Source organism: Silurus meridionalis, chromosome 13, assembly GCF_014805685.1.
Source record: "Silurus meridionalis isolate SWU-2019-XX chromosome 13, ASM1480568v1, whole genome shotgun sequence".
Lineage (NCBI taxonomy): Eukaryota > Metazoa > Chordata > Actinopteri > Siluriformes > Siluridae > Silurus > Silurus meridionalis.
Genome location: NC_060896.1, coordinates 8295097 through 8317711, shown reverse-complemented (window position 1 = coordinate 8317711; position 22615 = coordinate 8295097). Strand labels below are relative to the sequence as shown.

Genomic DNA, 22615 nt, shown 5'->3' with positions numbered 1-22615 from the left:
GGCCCCTCTTTGGTTTAACAATGTGTGGTCACTTGTACAAAGCATTTACATGGTTAATATATGACATATAACATGAATCTGCTTATATTTAATAGAGACCATGGAAATACATGGTCTCAACACAAATTCTAAAATCTTCTGTTGCAACTTTAAATGAAAAAAATATAGAAGAAAATGAATCCATTAATATGTATATTATGTAATTATTAATACACACATTGCATTGAACAGTTTCGAACAACAAGAACTTCAATTCAATAAAATCTTTCCTAATAACATTTTACGTAACATAGATGGTGATATAATAATAATAATAATAACAGTAACAACAACAACAATAATAATAATAGTAACAACAACAAAAATAGTAATAATAATAATTATTATTATTATTATGTAATATAGTTTCACATTTATAAAGCAAATATTAATATATATAAGAATATCTGAAGATATGATTTAATTTCAGTTGTAGCTAAATTAGTTCAAAATTTTCCCTGGGTGTGAATGATTGTGTGAGTGTGTGAATGGTTTTCCTGCTACAGACTGTTGTCCAGGGTGTATTAACACCTGACAAATAAATTTTCCAGTTATTCCTGACCAGAATAAAGCTTTTATTGCAAATGAATGAATAAAATGTATCACCTTTATCTAGGCTATGTTTCAGCATATATAATTATATGAAAATTCTTCAGATACACAGGATGCTAAAATGCTAACATAAGCAAAAAAACTAGAGAATTCTAAGTGCCTGTGACATGAGAATGTGTTTCAGGGTTTTTTTGTCCCTCTCAGTTAGTGCTATAGACATTAACACCATAGTATTTCCTGGCAAAAAACAAAAATTGGAGATATTTTTTATTTAATCTTATAGTGTATCTACAAATGTATCTTGCTCTACAGTAGCAGGTGTTAGCTTGTTAGCAGCAGTTGGAAAACACTCTCATTAAAACTTCTCCCATTTCTCTATTTCAGTTATTTCACTAGCTAGTTTGCCACTTGGCTCATATTTGTTATTGACAATTAATAAGGCAAACATTTCTACATTGCACTCCGACCTCTTGTGTCAAACGTAAATGTCAACAGTCAGAAAACCATTTCACACCAACTTTGAGGTCTGGCCACCTAAATGTTGTAATTTTAATTAAACCTTAAGGGCTTCATTAAAAAAACCTTGTTTTAAAACTTGTATTAATTTTCATAATAATAAGTAATAAGAAAAATTGATCTGTCCTGCTCACACATTATTGGCAGTCATGAAAAAAATTAAAGCTGACTGCCACATAAATCAACTTAACCCCTGCCAAATCAATCCCCTGGCCATATTAAAGAAGGCAGCATTACACACATAACACAGAACAAAACACAACGCAACACAATCACAAAAGAACAGCACAAAACAACGGATAAAGAGATAAACGGATAAAGGTATGAATTTTTCATACCTGTGTTGTATATAATTTATTTATTTTGTTTGTTTATGCAAATCACTTCACATTTTAATATAATATTTTCATATTTTATATAGTATGATATTATTTATGGTAAAAAAAAAGGTATATTTATAATATACTGTTTTTATGTTTTAATATCCATTTTCCCACTGAATTATACTTAAATAATTGCTCAATTGTTTCCATTCAAAGTTTTATTAATTTCTTCCTAATTGTGGTGACTCAATGCTATCTATAACGATACTTTACTAACTATACTAACTGATGGCTCAAATCTGTGCTTGCTTTTCCACTCCTGGTGATGATATCTAAGCCTGTGTTTTGATCTTCGGAGCTTAGAGAAGCTTCTCTAATCTGATTTCTTCTTCCACATTCCCTTGTGGAGGAGACATTTACGAGCCTGTGCGAAAAGCCAGTTGGGTTTTGCAGCACTCTGGCAGGCTCACAAAGCCTCGAGGACCGCTCTGGAGACAGCTCCGGTGCCAGATAACGGTCATCCCCTGTGATGCTATCTTCAGTGCGTTATCCTACACAAAACGAGGTGCAAAAGCCTCTGGTGAATGCACGTTAACAGCAGCTAGCCTTGTTATCTCTTTGTACCGATTCGCTCTGCCAGCCACAAACTTTAGGCTGCAGCCAAGCTGCCACAAAAATTCTCACACTGATAATGTTCAGTGCGTTTCAGTGCATGTCCTTTTGCCTTTCCTTTCCCCATTCCCATATGCGATCAGCAAAAGATGTTAGGGGTGAAATCTTTTGATTTTTGACAGAAACTTGGACGGTTAAATAGTTAACTGCTGTCATTTTAACACAATGAAACTGCGGAAGTCTGTTGGAATTGCTGCTCTTTTGTTGCTGCTGAAGCTGCCCTGAATGTAAAAAAGGCACGGAGTGTACTTAATTCATACTGGTTTCCACTGGAAAAGATATTTTCAAAGCAGAAAGCACACTGTCTGTGCCCACAGAAAATTGAAGTCAGTCAAATGACATTATTCAGTCTAGTTATAGTGTGTTCGCATGCACAAGAAAAGCCTATCAGTAGTTGGGTTTGCCCCAGTATACAGCACACTGTATTCCACATATTCCACTGTATTACATATTCCACTAAGTCTAGTGAAGGACCGAAGAGTTTATTTGGGTGTACATGAGTCTGAAAATCACCAACAGTGCTGGATTCAAGATATACAGTACAGTTTAGCATCCTTGACATACATCAGTATGAAACACAGGTGCATGCAAATCACCTACATTTACATCTCTCCAATCTGAAGTTTTAAGGAGTTTGTTAACTTTTGCCAACAAGCAATAAAAAAAATGTCCTCAGTCCCTCCCTGAGCCACGTACGTTTAGCAGTTCCCCTTGGTTAATCGTGTTAATTAGCTTATTGGGGTGGGTCAGGAGGAGAGGGGGGTACAGGGCTTTTTTTGGGTACAGAGAAGCTCTGAATATAATTGGATTTTTGCTTGCAGGCAGTTCCTTAACGCCATGCTTAAATCAAACAGTCAGCTCACAAAATCAATTCCAAACTCAGACGCCAAATCCCCAAGTACTGCCTCTCACCGCAGCAACAACGTTCTTTTAGCTGCGCTGTTTTTGCCTTGAATATTACATTTATTTGTAAAGAGAAAATCCCATTAGACTTGAGGAAAGCAAAAATGGATGATAAGCCATTATTATACCTCACTGATTCACCGTCCTTGTTGTCAACAAGTAGCAATATTAAAAAAATTATAGATATATTTTCACAAGTATTACGATGATTATGAATTATGAATATTAAAGTGATTATGAATACGCCTAATAAAACTTTTTTTTACTGGTTCTTGAGTCAAAGCAAAAAATATTGTGCTTCAGCAACATATTTAAATGTAATCATTCCCATTAAATGCACTCAACTGAAATTATTAAATGATATTACAACAGCATTGTGTGTGTTTGTGTGCATGCGTGTATGTGTGCGTGTGCATGTGCATGTCTGTACCCTAATGGGAATTAGTCAAATGTCCCCCTGAAGAAGTAAAAAACTATCAGATAATCCTATTCTTAAAGGTATACACACACACACACACACACACACACACACACACACACACACACACACACACACACACACACACACAGAATTCCGCTGTAATATCATGTCCAGCTGTGCCCAGTTGGCCTACACAATCCACTGATCCCACTGTTTTATGTTCTGCAAATATTTAAAACCACCACAACACTGACACACTCTAACCACAGTGGATGTTGGATGAAGTCAATGTCAAGGGAGCGTGCTTCTGTTTGTAACAGCCATTGGGGAGGGACACTATAAAATATTAACATAGCACTCCATACTGCACTAAGGCTATTGATCCATAAACAGGACCCCAATGTAGAGTGGTAAAATATAAAGGACAAATATAGAGAAAGAAAAAGGGAGGAAGTGAAGTTCCGAAGAGATGTAGAATGGAAAAGAGGTGACTTTTTATACTGGTGTGTATTTGTGTGTAACTTGTGCTTAATTGTTGATTTTTTTAAACTGTTTCAGCATTGATCCAAAATGACATTTAAAATAAATCAGGTGTATTTAGTTAAGATGGGTTTTAGAGTGAATGAGAGAGAGACACAGAGAGAGACAGAGACAGAGAGAGAGAGAGAGAGAGAGAGAGAGAGAGAGAGAGAGAGAAATGGACAGAGACTACTACTACCCATTGATATACTATTTCTAGTGCACAGGCCACTGATGAACATGAAAATGCAACTATTTAATACACTGTTACAGTATATAAAAAATAATTATGTCCTTGAGTGTAAAATTGTAAAAGTACAAAATACATTGACTTATAAAATATACATGTCTATAATATATAAGAACAAATCTTGAGCTCCAGTGTTGCCATAACTACAGTATATCAAAGGTACTATATACAATGTGGCCAGAAATAAAATATGCATGGTATGGAAGATTATTTGTGCCTTATGTAAGGAGTAAAGCATAATGGGACATGCTGGTAAAGGAAAAAGTGTGTGTAAGTGATTTATGCCACAGCATGTAAGTGATTTATGACACAGCGGTTTTCTCAACACTTACAAGTTTTCATTTAATAAAAAACAACACATTTTAACTTATAAGCTTATAGTTATGTTTAATGTTATAGCATGTCCACAACAGAAATTAGTTCCTTTTGATCACTAAAATGCTACATTATCTATATTGTTTAGTAAATTCAATATAGTTCAATATAGTTCAATTATAATTCAATATAGTGCATAGTGATTTTGACAATGGGCATGTCAAAAAGCAGCTTCACCGATATATTAAATGATATGTTTTAGTTATATAAATGTATCGCTAATGAGCAAGCCAGAGACCACAATGTAAAAAAAAACCTGAGAAAACATTAGGAAGAACTCTAGAGAAGAATCAAACTCAAAATCTAACCCATTCTCAGGTAAACAATGTCTAGTGCTATTATTTCTCTTCTATAACTGAATACTATATAGTTAGAAAGTGGTAATTGTGTTAGCAGGAGCTTAATGATAAGCATCAAAGTAATTTCAAAATACAGTTTTACATCTTTCGTAGCAAGGTAGAACATGCACCACTATTATTATGGTTTCAGTATGGTTCCAGCCAGAGTAATTCAATGGTGAATTTTAGGCTATTCATGCTGGGGCTTCTAGTCCAAGACAAGTCAAAGACCAGGGGTAGCTAAGATCAAGTCAAGAAGTGTCTTAAAGGCTTTGAGCAGTCAAGATTGGGTGAAAATGTTAGTGAGCATGGGTCAAGATTGACGATTAAACCATAAAACCGCTTTGAAGGCCGCTGTTTTTGCACATCACCAATTATAGTGCAATATTTTCTACCAGAGCAATATCATTCTTGTCATTCTTTGCTCTTGAACAAAAGAGAACATTTTACAAGTTCTTGGCTGAGAACAAGACATTTACAGCATTGGGCAGAGACCGTTTCCAGAGTGACCTACAATTATCACATTTTTATACCCTTAGCAGGGTTAAGGACCTTGCTCAGGGGGCCAGCAGTGACAGCTTGGTGGTGCTGAGATTTGAACTCACAAACTTCTGATTCAAAAACCCAAATCGTATTTACCACTTCCATCTTTTTAGGAAGTTAGGAAATAGTTTAAGACTAGACTTGAGTCCTGCAACCATAATAACATCTTTGATCTCACTTAACAATACTGTGGTGTAATGAGGTTTATGCTAAGCAATTAGATTGACATTAAATGAAATGAAATGAAATTCAGTTCAGTTCAGTTCAGTTCAGTTCAGTTCAATTCAGTTCAGTTCAGTTCAATTTAGTTTTATTTGTATAGCACTTTTAACAATGGACATTGTCCCCGAAGCAGCTTTACAGAAATAAAGAGGTTATAAAATTTAAATTGATAAGTTAATACATATATGTACTAATACCAATGTCTATTAGTTTATATGTAATGAGCGAGCCAGGTGCGACAGTGACAAAGAGAAACTCCCTGAGATGGTATGAGAAAGAAGCCTTGAAAGAGAACCAGACTCAAAAGGGAACCCGTCCTCATCTGAGTTGTCTGAATGTCCGTTCATTATAGTTTTATCATTGTTGCGGTGCACTGTTCAGTGATGGTTACTTAAGTGCAGAACTATTAATGCAAACTGCAGCCCATTGTAGTAGACTATTTATATTAATTACAGTCCAAATCCATCCTCATAGTTTTAAGTTGCTCAGAAACTTCATGGATACTCAGGCTGCTCCTATGGAACTATCCAAAACGGCACAAAGTGGTCTTCATTTGAAGAGATAGGGTTTCGTGATGAATCAGGCAGATCCAAAAAGAAGAAAGGGACAGGATCTGTGGTCGCTGGTACTTCAGGAACATGTTTAACTTGACAGTGAGGGATATAAGCAGGTTAGGTGTACTGCAATGTGCACAAACCTACTAAGTGCAGTGTATGAGTATAAGGACTACCCTACTGAGAAATGTTTCTTGAATTGATATATGGAATGCTGTTTGTAAACTTTAAAAGTTAATAATTGAATGAATGTAATTACGTCCCATTGCAGTACCTGACAGGCATGACACATTACAGATTGTTTGTTAGATAGTAAATTAAATGTCCCCCACTTCCTCCATCGCATGCGCAGGAAATGCAATCTTGTTCTCCATGCTGTGGCCATCTCCAATAATCACCATCATTATGCATAAGTGTGTCTAAGTGGAAGCGGAATTATCTGCTTTTTCCAAAATATGTGTGATACTCCCTCGCAAAACCATCACATCTTCAAATCATCACCCGAAAGCAAACTCTTCAATCTAGATATAATGGATAAGGCAGCTCTTGTTGCACCGCTTTTTTTTTCCAGCTAACACAGTTATCGCAGCAACAGGCTTGGCAGAATATATCTTTAAAAAAATTTCAATTTCAGGTTGAAACTTCCAACACAAGCCCGGCACTAAGCTGAAACGTACTTGCACATGTGAAACATGTATTAAGCGTGTAAAAAGCTTAGTCGTGCTTTAAAGAAAATCTACGTGCGAGCCATGCAGGATGGGAAATGTGAAGCTCTGCTATGCACCAGCAACACACAACACCACAACCAACATCGCACCCCACCCCACCCCATACACCCACCCCCCCTCAACAGACCAAAAAAACTCCACAACTACAAAGCTGCTCTTCTTTTTGCTCAGATTTGCTTGGCAGCAAATGGGACTGACAGGCTGCTGAAATCTCTTCACACTTCTGCTTGTGCACACCCACAGATAGACGCATACCACCACAGCGCTTTGTTGATTTGACGCAAGACTTATGCAGCATTGCCGCCTGTTTGGGTGGAAATTTAAGAGCTTAATTTACAGAACCATTTTCAGAAGGCATTCATCATTAAATCTACATTAAAATGATACTCTCAGCCTCATAATTTCTCTCTGCCATGTCATATATATTTATATATATGTTATATAATATATATATATATATATATATATATATATATATATATATATATATATATATATATATATATATAAATAAATGACAAAGAGCTAAAAAAAAGTATTATATAATATAGGACTACATGGTTCAATCTGGATGAATTATTATAAAACGCCACCATATAATACTGAAGGTCTTGATATGAAACATGCCTAAGGCACTGCTTTTTCTCCATAATTATAAAACGGTACAAGCAAGCTGATGCTCTTGTCTGAGTAGGTGATTAAGGCAGAATTGATAACACGGTTCCACACCCTGAGGCTTCGTCTGAGGCAAACATTAAGAGAGTGACAAAGGTGGGTTACCTCTACTGAGAACATGCACGTAGGAGGAAGAACGTTGCTCAGGTTCTCACGAACGAATGTAAATTAGCAATCGAGACTTGCACATGCATTCATATATCTTACATTCTACACCTTGTTTTTTTTTTGTCATGGTGTTAGTTTACACTGGCACAATCTCATATTTTGAAGTCTTTCCTGCTCATCTGAATTGCCGAAAGCATCAGTGTATCTGTGAAGTAAACAGTGTTTGATACTGATGGGTTTGAGGGACTTATTTATATGCACAATGCATGCTGTGCTTTTGAATAGAAAATTATTACAACAAGGTCCTTTTACTGCATCATTTAGAGCATGATCTTTTTGAGTGCACTTCTCAGTTACATATACATCCAAACACATTAAATGCACATTTGAGTCTGAAGACTAATGAAAAAACGACAAACATACCTGTACTGTACCAGCACACGAGGGAAAAAACTTATTACTGTAATGGTGTGGGGAGCATTTATTTAACTGGACATGATTTGGGTAAACTCATCTCATTAGAGAGGACTGAAACACTGATCACCTATGATGAGACATTTCTGTCTCAACATCACTTTACCACTATAAACAGGGTACAAACGGACTCCCAAAAGAGTTGGAGGAACTCATGAAAACTCATGAATCTCAACCCAATGAAATACCTGTGGAATGGCATGTTCTACAGCATTCTCCACCACCACCATCTCCAAAACACCAATTGATCAATTATATTGGAAAAACAATCTTTATCTCACCATTGCAGTTCTACAGAATCATAGTATCAATGCCAAGGTGGACTGAAGTTGTTCTGGTGGCTTGAAGGGAAACCTAAAACTCTTCTAAGACACCTTTTAATGTGTATTTAATTCGTCTGTACATTCTACACAGCTCCTTATACATGTTAAGTAGTTTTGCTTTTTGTTGCATTTTTGACTGTCTGCTAAACACAGAGAGGTTGAACTGAGTAGGCTCTATTCAATGTTCCAAGTTTGCCTTCAAGTACATGTAAAACATTTAACTTTCCAAGAAATCTCCAGCAATTACTTTTTTGTATCTGATTACTTAATTATTGGCTCATAATCACACACACACACACACACACACACTCTCACAATAATGCTTAAATTACAGCTCCCCTCAAAGCATAAGGTAAATTTGAAATCCTATACATTACCTATACTGTATATCTGCAAGGCTTCTTCTATCCAAGCAATAAAACCAAGAAGGCATGAAATGAAGTGTGTAGGTGTGCAGGCACCTCTAGGGCATTCCCTCCTGTTAACCAAGCTCCTGCACCTTTACATCTCTACAAGCGGAGATACACCAAGCTCGTGCACATCTACATCTCTACAAGAGGAGATACATAAATGTTATGTATTCTATACTGAACGCTGTTAATTCATTTCTAGTTTGCGTGTGTGTGTGTGTGTGTGTGTGTGTGTGTGTGTGTGTGTGTGTGTTTTCCATGTCCGGATCCTCGCGGTGTATCAGCAGTGCTGTGTAAACAGCAGTATTAGCATTCAGCTCTGTAACACATCGCGTTTCTCCACAACGCTCCCGACCAACCTGACCCGAGGTGTTTGGATCGATTCCCTCTTCGCTCGATATTTCCAGGGTTTCTCATGCACACTGAAAAAATCCCAAGTGACACATCTTAAGCTACAGTATTTTCTTTATCTAGAAGTTCACCAAAAGGTGGTGTTGATCCGAAAGTGCCGCGTTGGAGATATGCGCACTACAATAACCAGATCTCGGAGTCAATATGATATTAGGATGTACCTAAATCAGGTAGAAAAGGCCTACACACATCTTTGTTTGGGACATCAACATACAACACGAACAAGCATCTGACATCTGACAAAAACAGTGCGCAATGAGAAGCAAACCTGCGCGCACCTGTGCGTCTGGATGCGCTACCCAGGCCCAGAGCTCTCACACAGAGAGAACATTAATATGATGACTTAACTGACTTAAAGTTAGGCTGAAAAGTCCAAGTAGCAACTATATATATCTTGGAGGTAGACTTCCTACAACCTTACCGAACTGTCGTAAGTGCGCAGGAGCATCGACATCAGCGATCCTCTAATTGAGTTGAAGGCGATCAGAGGAAAGTTTGCACTTCTGCTCTCCTATCATGCTCTCACAAACTCCCTCTGCAACTTAAACCATCACTCACAGACTGACACTGGAATGTATATTATACATATTATCTAGAGAATATTTTCTAATAATAATCATCATCATAATAATCATAATTCTGTCTACACTAAGTGCGAGATTTGCTGCATCTTTACGCAGGATGCTGTTTATTATAGAGCATCGTGTGTTTTTTATTTTATATATATAAACAAAAACAACAAAAATATAAAAATAAACTCTTTAAAATGCCGCAGTTGTACCTGAAGCAGAGATCCCAGATGATCACATTCCGCATTTTCCCGTCTTTACTGAGAAGATAAACTCCAGTTCTGTGGGAGCGCACACAGGAGCACACTGTAGCCACTAAGAGAGAGAGAGAGAGAGAGAGAGAGAGAGAGAGAGAGAGAGAGAGAGAGAGAGAGAGAGAGGAAGAGAGGGGAAAGAGGAGAGACAGATAGTAAAGGAGAGAAAGAGAGAGAGAGAGAGAGGAGCAGGAGAGAGAGGAAGAGAGGGGGAAAGAGGAGAGAGAGAGAGAGAGAGAGAGAGAGAGAGAGAGAGAGAGAGAACACGTTGCTGTAGAGGGAAAAAAGCAAACGCGTCTGGCATTGAGGAGGCGGCCTCGCCTCAGGATGCTTCTGTCTCCTAGCAACAAAAGCTGATGTGGTGCGGATGCGCTTAGAATCGGATGAAGACAGAAGAAGTCCCTCAGACTCACCTTTGCCAGGTTACACATGCTTCCAGGTATAAGCACAAACACAACAACTGGATCAGACCGTTTTAAGTGAGACAGCAGAGGAAGTGATGAATGAGTGTATGTGGATGTGTGGGAGGACGAGAGACAAAAAAAAAAAAGTATTCCACCTGCCCAGTGTATGTACTCCGAGTGGGCGTTCAGCTGCAAATAACTGTGGACCATGGTGTAAACAGAACATTGTATCAATTTGAATGAGGGAGGAGAACATGCTTGCATGTCGTTCATACCTTTTATAACCTACATACTGTATTGAGTAAACATACATTTTGCCTCCATGCCTTCCCCTCTTTCCTTGAGAACATAGTGTTCCAAAAGTCTCCATACATAGAAATGTTTTTGTAGAATTTCTTGATATACAAGCATCCTCCACATGATTTCTTTATATAAAACATGTGGACATATCTCCTAACTTTGGCTCTCTGTCTGGCAAGCGTCCTGTGTAATGTGCTTGCCATGTAACCTGTTAAAATAATTCAATTCAGTTCAATTGTAAAGCCAAAATGTAAAAACAATGTCCCAAAGCAGCTTTACAGAGATAAAGAGGTTATACAATTTTAACTATGTTACTGCCTATAAGTTTATCCCCAATGAACAAGCGAGTGAAGACAGTGGCAAAGAAAAAACTTCCTGAGATGGTATGAGACAGAGCCCATAAGAGTAGGTTGCTTGAGAGAAACAAGGCTCAAACAACCTTTCCTAACAACCTTCCCTATCTGGTACATTCTTCTTTTGTTAAAGGCATTCTTAAAGAATATAAAAAAATATATATATTTAACATAACCTGTATGGAAATATTATAATATGATATAATCTTTATGCGAGTATGCAAAGTTAATTTCCCCTATGTACGTAGACTTCCGGGAAATCATGTAGTATAACTTTAAGAACTAACTGAGTCACGTAAGAGGTTGTGAGGTTACAATAGGGGAACCTGCTTTTTATTTAATGATCAAGCTGGACAAACTGAAGAACCATTTCTCCAGGGCGAAGAGAACAGCATAGAATGTAAAGTATGTTTTAAGAGGAGCTTTGTTTCTCTGCCACCCTTATCAGAAAAAGTCTTTAAAAAACACCATTTAAAGGTGCAGTGACCGAAGAAAATGTCCCTTTAACTATCCTAACAAAGCCCCATAAAATACATGAACTGGCAAGGCCAGAAGACCTATCGCAAGACGATGGTGAAATAAATAAGCATTGTATTATGCAAACTTCGAACCAAACCATTTCCTGAAATGTCTTCATTCAGAATCTATTTTACATTATTATTTTAAAAAAATTACTAGGATAAAAATGTGTATAATAATATACAATAAAAATTAAATATATACATGAATAAATAAACATGTTCCACATACTGTATATTATATATGTACAGGAAAAAGCTTTTATATGTATCTGTGGCTGAAATGATCAGTGATCTGACTTCATTAGTCAGATAATTGTGGGAGGGATAATTGTGTCAATGGAAAATCAATGGACATCTGTTGTTTTCTGTAGGTGATCTGGTCCCACCTTCTCTCCGGGTAAGAGGTATGATTACATCAAGACTCTTCTCTCTTCTGGCACCAAGGTGGTGGAATGAACGTCTACTAGATGTCCAAACTGCTGAGTTACTTGCTTCAAGAAATGTTATTTTTCTTGAAACACTTAAACTAGCATCTTTTTTCCTGTAGTTTTGTACATCGCTCTGGATAAGGGCGATGGCTAAATGGCATAAATCTAAATGTGAAATGTATGTGGAGAAGTAAAGATAAGACTATCCTCTGAGTATGTTCAGCTGCACTCTGATGTAGCATGAGCAGCAGTTTGGAAAGGTATGCGTAGCTGGCTTCATGTGTCCAGAAGGACACAGGTACTAAGTTTCACCCTCCTGTCCACCCAGCTGTCAAGTGATTGCGCAAAGCTGGCTAGCGGCTGGAAATTGTAAAATGACCAATTTCTGAGAGAATTCTAAGAGTCTGCTTGAAGATGTTTTGCCTGATATGTGATGTCTGCATACACTGAATGTCATGCTTTGATCAAAGTGTTGGAAAGCAATGTGCTGCAGTTAAATAGATATCCATTTAGTTTGTAATCTGATACTAAGTTGATAAGTCCATGACAAGCTACATGCAAAGGAGAAACACATTTCAGTTCATTTATGAGAACCACTGGCTTTGCTTATCCCCAAAACATCGATCCATACGACATCACTGTGACCGCCGTCTCACCCTTCACAGCAGTGTAACACGGCCCTGACGTGACTCACACAGCTGGAGGAAAAGTCATCTGGCCAAATTGTACGAAATTCTTTGAATGAATTGAACTGGTCAAGAGCTGCAAGTTCTTAAATTCCATCTTCTATTTTTCACCTCATCTCACCTCAACCCTCTTTCCTGCTGTGGACACTGGGCTTGGGAATCAAGGCAGAACAATTTAGCAAGTGTCATTAAAATGCAAGTATTTAAGCCTGCGCTTCCTCTTGAATGGGTGGCGATTGGAAGAGAGAAAAAGACATGCATGACTGAACAGGAGTCCACCCCCCCTCATCCCCCCACCCTCCCACTTTTGTCCATGTTCAACCAAGTGAAAAATACAAAATGTTCATTTCAGGAAAAAAAAGTAATAATTCTCTAAGTATTAATGATTTAGCACTTTGTGAAGTTGCTGAGGTGTGGAGGGGAATTAGAAATTAGCATGCCTTTTAATTTCTTTTCCGTGTGAAATTAAAAAAAAGGTTGCGTGTGTGTGTGTGTGTGTGTGTGTGTGTGTGTGTGTGTGTGTTTCATTAGCTGCTTCACATGCAGGGTGTGTTGTTAGTGCACTTGTGCTCAGCACCAATCTCTCAAACACACTGTGAGCATCAAACGCATGTGAGAGGAAAAAATCTCGCTCAAAGTCAATACGGTGTGGAAGGCAATCTGACAAAATGTGATTTTTTAATTTTGCTGCTCGTGTCAAAAGCACGCAAGAGGAGAGACATTTCATCTCACACTTACACACACACACAAAAAAAATGAAAAGAATCTTCTTGTACAAGCTCTTTTATACAGCGTGGGCTATTATTGCTGATGAAAAGTACGATGAAAAAATGTTTATTTATGATGTTTTGTCTGAGAAAAGCAAGAAAGCAAAACAAGAACTATATAAGGCTATATCAAATTAAAATGTATCAAAAAATGGCTGACTGGACAGAAGAGAAAATCTTTTCCCAATCTTTATGTACTGAACATTTGCTGATTACGCTTCTCTTTATCTTCTTGCTCAGATGAAGAGCACTGGAATGAAACATGCACAGTATGTAGCACAAGGTATAAATCGGCAGCATTACTAAAACTGCATTTGCGCATGTAGCGGTTGTACTTTAAAAAGCATGGCCTCCCCATACCTGGGTTTGTGAGGATGTGTGTCAGTGTGCTTATGACCCAGTAAAGCAACATCTACTTAAGATGAATAACCTAAAATGAGGCAGGAGTGACAGGCAGCCCGTATTAAACCTGTACTCCACCTGCATCTAAAACAATGAAGCTGGAAAGGCAGCGTTTCAATAAGGACCGCCTGAGGGATATGATCTCAACCCTTTTCTCTCATCTAGAGAAGACACAGAATCCCACACAAAATGTATTGCTACATATGACACATACAAATGTTCCTGTTATTGCATTTGGTTGAATTGTTATGAATGAACATTGACTTCCTGATATATGGCTTCCTAATCCTTTTTTCACTATGAGAACATCTAATGAAGAACTGTTCTTTTTAGAGGTTTATGTACCTTCTGCCTATATACCATTTGAAGTGTGCATTACTCTGGTACATTTGACTGATAATTTGATCCCAAATGGTTGGGACTTCACCCAGGGACTAAACAGCATCATGCTGGTGTGTGAACTCACAACCTTCTAATTTCTACCTCTTTTAACAACTAAGCAACCATTGCAAATGAATGCTATGTACAAAATAAACCCTACAGTGCAATGTGTAAATAACATGGCTTTAGAATGATCATTAAAGCATTTATTATGTTGTTAAGTTTTCTTAATGGTGCAACAATCGTTCTGTTTTGCCACACAATATTTAAATGACATAAAACATATAAACACAATTTTTTGGCTTGGAATTCAAAACACTGGTGCTGGATTGACACTACCCAACTCTGCATTACAAGGTTATTGAAAAGAAAAAGAATGATTTTTGTTTTCATAGAAAAGAAATGAACAGTGGGATAATGTTATTGTGATAAGCTGATGTATAACCTTCAAAGCAGTAGCTATTTATAGTAGATGCTATGTTTATTGCATAGCTAGTCTCTCTTAAAACACCAAAACAACAGATACAGACAGATGGATAAAAAAAAAAGCCAAAAACTTAAAAGCTATGCAGAATTTTGTGTGGTGGAAAAAAAACTTGAACAGTGAAAAGTACTATAATAAATGTTTTCTTTGTAAAATGACAGCACATTTCAATCAGTTTATGTGAAGCATTCACCACACACATACCTCTGTATTAGTGCTACTACAGTAATCATAATATAAAAAGTAATTTCATGTTCATATACATTTATTTTAATTGATTTACAGCCCAAATCATTGTCGGAACTGCAAATGTGTATCAGAAACCGACCAACTCTTAACTTTTCTTCTTTTACTACAAGGAAGTGCTCTGATCTGCTTGCCACTCTGAGATGTTTCCAGTCCCCTTTCTCAGAGCCCTGCTGTTGGATTGGAGCTTTGACGGATCAGTCTTAAGCTATCCTCTGCCATGCACGCTGGGACTTGGAAGAATGGCAGCTTTGTGTGTTTGCATGCATGTATGCTGGACAGAAGTGCTTTGTTTGGTCAGAAGCCTCTCTCACAGCGGAATGGGTGCTTTTGTGCTGGTGACTCACCATAGGATCCAACTGAGCTGTCAGTAAAGGAAGGGACAGCAGTAAAGAAAACCCAAAAAGGGTGTCTATTAAAAAAACTAAAGAAGTAGAGGATACCGGACAGAATGAAAAGGGGGATGAGGAGAGGGACAGGAGAATTAAAAGTAGGGAAGTAAATGTCCGTGTTTGTAGAGAAGATTTTGTGTGTGTGTGTTGGGGTTGCAAGGAGAGAGAGTTGAACACTTCCCCCTCATAGGGTGAGTCCATCTGCTGTTCCCTCTGTAGACAAGCGCAGCCCAAATGTTTAACTAAGCGACCGAATCAGAGTATTAACACAATTATCAATGCCTCATTTATCATCAGTGCAATGGTAGACATGACCCACTGATTGACTATTACTCAGTGGGTGCTTGCACAGACACATATTCCTTTTCTCTGTCTCTCTGTCTTTCAAAAAACAATGTCATAATAAAATATTCATCATAAACTGCAACCAGACACAAAGCACACTTTACTTTATATTCTCTAAAGGTTGAATTTTTGTATTTTTTTTTGTCAGCACTTTTGAAAAACATCGAGTCTTATAAAGCATTAAATGCATCAGTGAATTCTTTCCTATGTACCTTTGTAAAATCCTAAATGGACCATGTTGATTTTTCATTGTTCAGATGAGCTAATATCGTTCAGGGGCATGGAATCAAAGGGTCATTAAAGTCATTCTGTTGAACAGGTTATAAAAAAAATCCTAAAGACAAAAAGCGGATATCATGTCTGCCTGTTTTTATTGAAGGCGATGTTTGATGAATATAATGATTTGCTTGCCGAAAGCGAAAACAACAAAACAATTTACGAGGCATGCGTTATGTAGCATGGAAATGCACTCTGCGTTTAATCGGCTGGTCCAGAAACTTCAAAAACATTCAGACTTGGCTGTGTTCAGCGTCACCAGAGAAATAGATAGCAAACTGCATGATTTATGACTTTGTATAGATTCCAGAGAATGTTTTGCATATTGGATGTAATAATTTCTGTAGAATAATTAGTGCTTTGTGCTTAGGAATAGAAGTTGTCGATTGTTTATGTTGATTCTCAGCTGTGTACTATAAGGTTTTATTTGGGCCTATGACATTATTATATGATTATGATTATATGATGATATATGGTTATATCATTAGGATATGTTAACTGGCCACATCCTATAAAAAATTTTTTTATAGGAGGCCCAAATGTCCTAAACTTGCTGCCTGATGATACAATCACAAAATTGTTTAATGACTTTTGGCCCTTGGGTTGAGCCCTCATTATATGGGTTGAGATCTTTTGAATGACACCTCTCCAAGTATCATCCTCATTCCCAGCATGGGTACTGGTACATTCAGGAGCACAATAGAGGCTATTTGATTCATATGTACACTAGTTCAGCTAGTTCAGCTAGCTCTAGCTCTAGTTCACCCAGAGACTAGCTTCCCTTTAGGGACTTCAGAGTAGCTCTGATCAAGACAAAAAACAATCAAAACAAAAAAACAAAAAAAAAATCAAATTTCATCAGAATTAAAAAAAAAATTAAATAAAAATAAAAAAATTGTTAGACAATGACAAGTATTTGTAAAAACTAATTTAAGAGACACAAGCCCTATTTTAGTACCACCTGCAATAATAATAATGATAATAATAAAAATGTGTTTACATATTTAAAATATGAATTGACACCAAAAATTAAGTATACATAATTACTTTTCATATCAGAAACACAAATGAACAAAAAGAATAGCTATGAAAATACAAACAAAACAAAAAAACGCTTCTGTATGTTTTTATGTCTATTCTAAATGAGCAGACAAATGAGCTTGAATTCTTTTTGAGATTTATGTGTGCATATATGAATATAGTTTAAAATAGCTCTGTTTTGCTTCACCCCGAATTAACCTCTGGACACACCCGGTTTTAAGATGTAAAAATCTGCTTGCTGTTCATCTTCCTGTGTGAAAATGGCTGACAGCATGATGGGATGACTTTTAAATGCTGCCACAGCATAGAAAATGGACAGGTATATTGTTCATCTGCCTTATGGTGACTGTTCTCTTTTCTTTTTTTTTTAAAGCAGCACTTAAAATATCCAATTCAGTATGCAAGCATCTGTTTTACTACAGCTAACCACGAGTTGGAGGTTGACAGGGGAAATATGTGCATGATGCACACATGCTTTTTTATTCTTACTGACTCCTTGTGCTTTTGAGCTTTGGACTATTTATATCTAAATACTTGGTTTATATCAGTATTGAAATATTTAAGAATGCTTCAATAAATCTCCCTGACTGAATGTGGCACACTTAAATCACACAATAAAACAATAGATATTGGATATATTATGACAGTGGCACTGAGTTCTTGAATCTGATTCGTCATAGGGTGTCATTACAGCAGCTGTAATTCAAATCACAGGTTTATACAGTTTATGCAGTTGTATGAATGTTTTACTGTTTTATAGCAACATTTTGAAAAATTGTATATTATGACTTTTATTTTCTTAAGGAGAACTGGGAAAGAAAGGGGTTTGGAAGGTTGTGAGTTAAAATCCCAGCACCACCAAGCTGCCATGGTTGGACCCATAAATATGAATCTTAATCCTCAACTGCTAATATGCTTAAATAAGATTATTGGAAGTGGTTCTGGATAAGGGCTTCTCCTGAATGCCATAAATGTAAATAAATGGAAGGAGTCTCACATACTTGGAAGGAGTCTCCATCGCCACAGCATCAATTGGAGATGATGTTCTTTGCGATTAGTAGTAACATACGTTGTTTTCTCATATCACAACTTATTTTTTTTACATTACAATATTTTTTCTTGTAATCACAACAATAACTTGTAAGTGATAAATAACTCATTAAACATAACTATAAATGTTTAATAGCTTTAACAGTTTTATATATAAATAAATATATATAGTTCAAACTATTAATGTTTATGAAGTATTAAAAAGTTATTTATAATATGAATATATTATAAGTTATTAATACTATTAATAAGTGTTGCCCATATACCTGAATACTGAAAAAGTAACTGTTGCTTGCTTTTTTCTTATAGTATAGGACAAGTAAAGGAGAGGAGGCATATTTTAACTGTTTATGTTGATAAATTGTATGACTGCAGGGCTGGACAGTACTTAACTCTGGTAAAAGAAGCATGGGAACCAGATTGAGGCAGTAAAAGTCCTTTACAGGACTTATGTGACCTCAAACGGAGTGCTGCAAAAAATAAAGGCACAGGCCAAATTACAGTTCACTTCATGTACTAGATAAAAGGAGTTACTTGTGCTTATGAATGGTGTTTATAGGAGTCTTCAAAGGAAAAATAATATAGTCTTATATAAAACTGTTAAAGTTTACACAAACTAATTTACTGTTCTAGATGAAGCTTGTCTTGTAGTCTTCCATTTGCTGTTATAATAATCTTCACTCTTCTGAGAAGATGTTCCATTATATTTTAGAGTGTAGTTGTGGAGATTTGTGCTCATTCAGCCACAAGGACATTAGTAATGTCAGGTACTGATTTTAGGTGAGGAAGCCTGTGGTGTAGTCAACAGTCAGGGTGCAATTAATCTCAAAGGTGTTAAATAGGTTTGAGGTCAGATCTTTCTCTCCAACCAATGTAAATCTTATCATCATTGAGATATGCATTTGTCTCCTTGTTCAAGTAATGGAATGCTACCATATCCAAATACATCTTATACAAATGTGTGCCTCTGACTTTGTGATAACACATATTGTATTTTTCAAAATACAAACATGAAATGTATGGATAATTAGTTTAATGAAGTAACTTAATATGTATTTGATGCAACCCATTGCCTGACAAATCTTCTGTATAAACACAATTATGAACTACATTCATATGTACATACAGTATTATCACAATAAAATAAATAAAATACACTTATCCTTAGCTAATGATGATGCAATACTGTATATGCGTAATCATTGCGCATCAAATAAATAATGAAGCATAGCTATTAACATGTTCTGTTAACACTGTTAATACAGTGGTTTCTGCAGTATTAATAAAGCTTGTTTATATTATTTGCAATCACACATTAGGGCTTTTTGGTAACTTTATGTAACTTCAAGTTTGCACAGTTTTAAAGATTTTAACAAAGTTTTGCACAGTTTATAAAGATAGCAACAGTGCTGTGAGTTCACATAATCTCACATGTCAAACCACTTTATATGCACAATATTATAAAAATGCAGATGGAAATGATTTTGGAAGAGACTGATCTATTCATTTACAAAGTTATAACTTAAGTGTATGTTACCTTAGAGTTGTGTATGAATGCATGAATGTATGTATGAATTTTAGAACATATTGTTACAACCATATATACACTTATATATACTCATAAACATACACCATATGGACAATCATCTTGACCACAAGATTTGTATGTGTTCATTTAGTCTCCATTTGCTGTTATATTAACCTCCACTCTTCTGGGAGGGGTTCTGGGAGGATTGTGCTCATTCAGCCACAAGGGCATTAGTAAAGTCAATTATTGATGTAAGGTGAGGGGGTCTGGAAAGCAGTCAGCATTCCAATTCATACCAAACATGTTCAACGGCGTTGTGTTTGGAGCTCTAGAGCAGGCTACTCAAGATCTTCCACTCCAATCTATGTGAACCATATGTACATGGAGCTCACTTTGTGCACAGGGTCATTATCATGCTGGAACAGTTCTGAGTCTCCTAGAGAGGTCTCCTAAAGACATCCTACACAATTGTGCACCTCCAACTTTTATAGCATAGCAGAAGATTTACCAATATACACTGACTATTTCATTTGTATTTATAACATATTGAGTTAGTTTGGTTAGAAAGTGGCAGAAGGTGGCACTTCATTTATAGCCTTTAATTTTGGACAACTTTATAGTAACATCCATTTAACGAGTCTGCATCATTAGCTCCTCATGTACTGTATAATATATAGACACAGAGATGAATTTCCTGAAAATGGTATTCAGACATATTCAAAACCTTAAACATTATCTCTCTGTGAAACCCCAATTCCTAAAATAAGCACTTAAATGAACATGTTGATTCTGAGCTTGACTTGCTGGCTGATGTGATTAGCATTTGGGCAAAAAAGCAGGTCAGTATGTTTATCATAATGGTGGGCAGCTATGTGTTCTCACTCTGGATGTGCTCTCTTCATTCAGTCTCAAGTGAACACAGTTTTCTAACCAGCATGGCCACAATTCATTAGCGCTTGACCACAGAAGCCCTGCTCATCAAAAATTAACACTGGCGTACTGAATTATTGATTTATTCGGATTACTGATACAGCAACATTTCTTCACAATGTGGGACATCAATGAAATGGTGGATTCTTGTTCGAGACTGGGATCCTGGACTGGTGTGTCAGTAGGATCCACAGTGCACAGATATGGCTTAGAGCTGCAGACCATGCAGTGTTTCTAAAGTTGAAGTAACGAGACAAACTGTGAAAGTAGCAGAAAAGAAACTGCAAGTCTGCATGATGTAACTTATCCTTTATCACTATGTGCAATGACCTGCAATGTTTCACCACATGCTGTCTCCTCAGAATTGGGAGAATGAGGTGGCTCCTGTGGTGGGCTAGCAAAGACCCAGAGAGGGTCATTAGCTTCTTGAGGTGACCCACAGAGAAGGCCCTAAGCTAACAACTCAAGCCTGGAGAGAAGGTGTCGTGCCCGGTTTGCTCTGTTACATTTGTCCCTTAACCTCCTGTAGGGAGGACATCTGTCCCACAGGCTGCCCTCACTTTTTAACAGAACATTAACTTCAGTTAGTCTAACCATAGCCCTACTTAAAATTTAAATCATAAAGTTATTCATATCGGAATATCATTTATTGACCAATAAGGTACTAATAAAACACCCTATGTTATTGTTACATCAAACTGTGCATCTTGAAGCAGCATGATAGTTATTAGACTTAATGTAAAAGTCTTCATACTCTTCAAATAGCCTTCAAGCTACAAAATTGCATCTTTACGACTGTCAGAAGTGAATAAGAATACTAATCTAAGAAGAGGTAGGGAGCATAGCAATAGGATCATGTGGTCATTGATGAGTCATATTTATAAATCAATAAAACAAAAAAAAAACTGCTCTGAAATGTCTTATCTAGACCATAATTAGTGCATTTCGTAGCATGCAACATGCAAAACTCCACAAAGTTATTACCCTGAGCTCAGTGAAAATTATAGTACCTGCATTATAAAGCAAAGCACTTGAAACTAGAATTTAAATTACATCGTTCTAGATTGGTAATTTTCCAAATTGCATAGACAAATTACAATAGGGATCTCTTTATTCAGCATAAACAAAGCCTATTGGGCAAAATGATCCTAGCTAATTATTTACTACAGTAGCTAAATTATCTAGGAACCAAAAAGCCACTGAAGCCCAATGTGTAGACAAAAATAAAGAAATTACATAAAAAGATTTAGAGGGTGCCTCTAACCACATCCTATCTAATGTCTCTTGCCATAATAACCTTCATTAACACAGAGATATAATTTAGCCAGGTCAGCAATGAAGGCTGTAACCTTTTTTTTTTTGTTTTTTTGTTTTTTTGTACTGCTCAAAAGACTTTTCATGAAAAGGCATTAGTGAAATATTTCATTTAGAGTTTCACTTTCACTTACACAGGTCTCTGTAAAATCCCAGTTAATGACCTTCAAATAATAAGTCTACATTTGCTAATAGGTTTCAAAATATGGCTTTTGACAGAGTAACACATTCTCTTTGATAGCCAAGAAAATCTGGCTATTACTCCAAACTAATCAGCTTGTACACATCATTAAACGTTTTTTTGGGCTCTGTTCGAAGGTTCATTTAATTGATCACATATGTGACCATGGAGTACAATATTTGGTATTAGGTTTTAGTTAAATATTAGTTTAGTTGAGTTAAATATTTAGGTTTAGGGTTTTTTCTAGATGTCATGTCAACTGTGTGTTTTAATATGACATGACTAATGCTTTGTCTAGATGATAGATGAAGGCTACCTGGTTTAATTGTATTGGCTATGGTTTACATTTATATTATGTAAAATAAAATGTCCTATCAGTTCTTGGTGGAACAAAAATCATTGTACTG

General features: G+C 36.5%; 1 protein-coding gene across 3 annotated transcripts in view; it reads right to left on the bottom strand.

The window, feature by feature from the left end:
- grm3 (glutamate receptor, metabotropic 3) overlaps positions 1–10264 on the bottom strand; it is a 46773-nt gene extending 36509 nt beyond the window's left edge. For 2 of the 3 annotated variants that reach the window (XM_046865113.1, XM_046865111.1), the window contains exon 1: positions 10138–10264. The gene's annotated coding sequence lies outside the window, so the exon portion shown is untranslated. Of the gene's footprint in view, positions 1–9777; positions 9824–10137 lie in introns of those variants that run through there. The other variant, XM_046865112.1, reaches the window with a different exon arrangement.
- Between the last annotated feature and the right edge of the window lie 12351 nt (positions 10265–22615).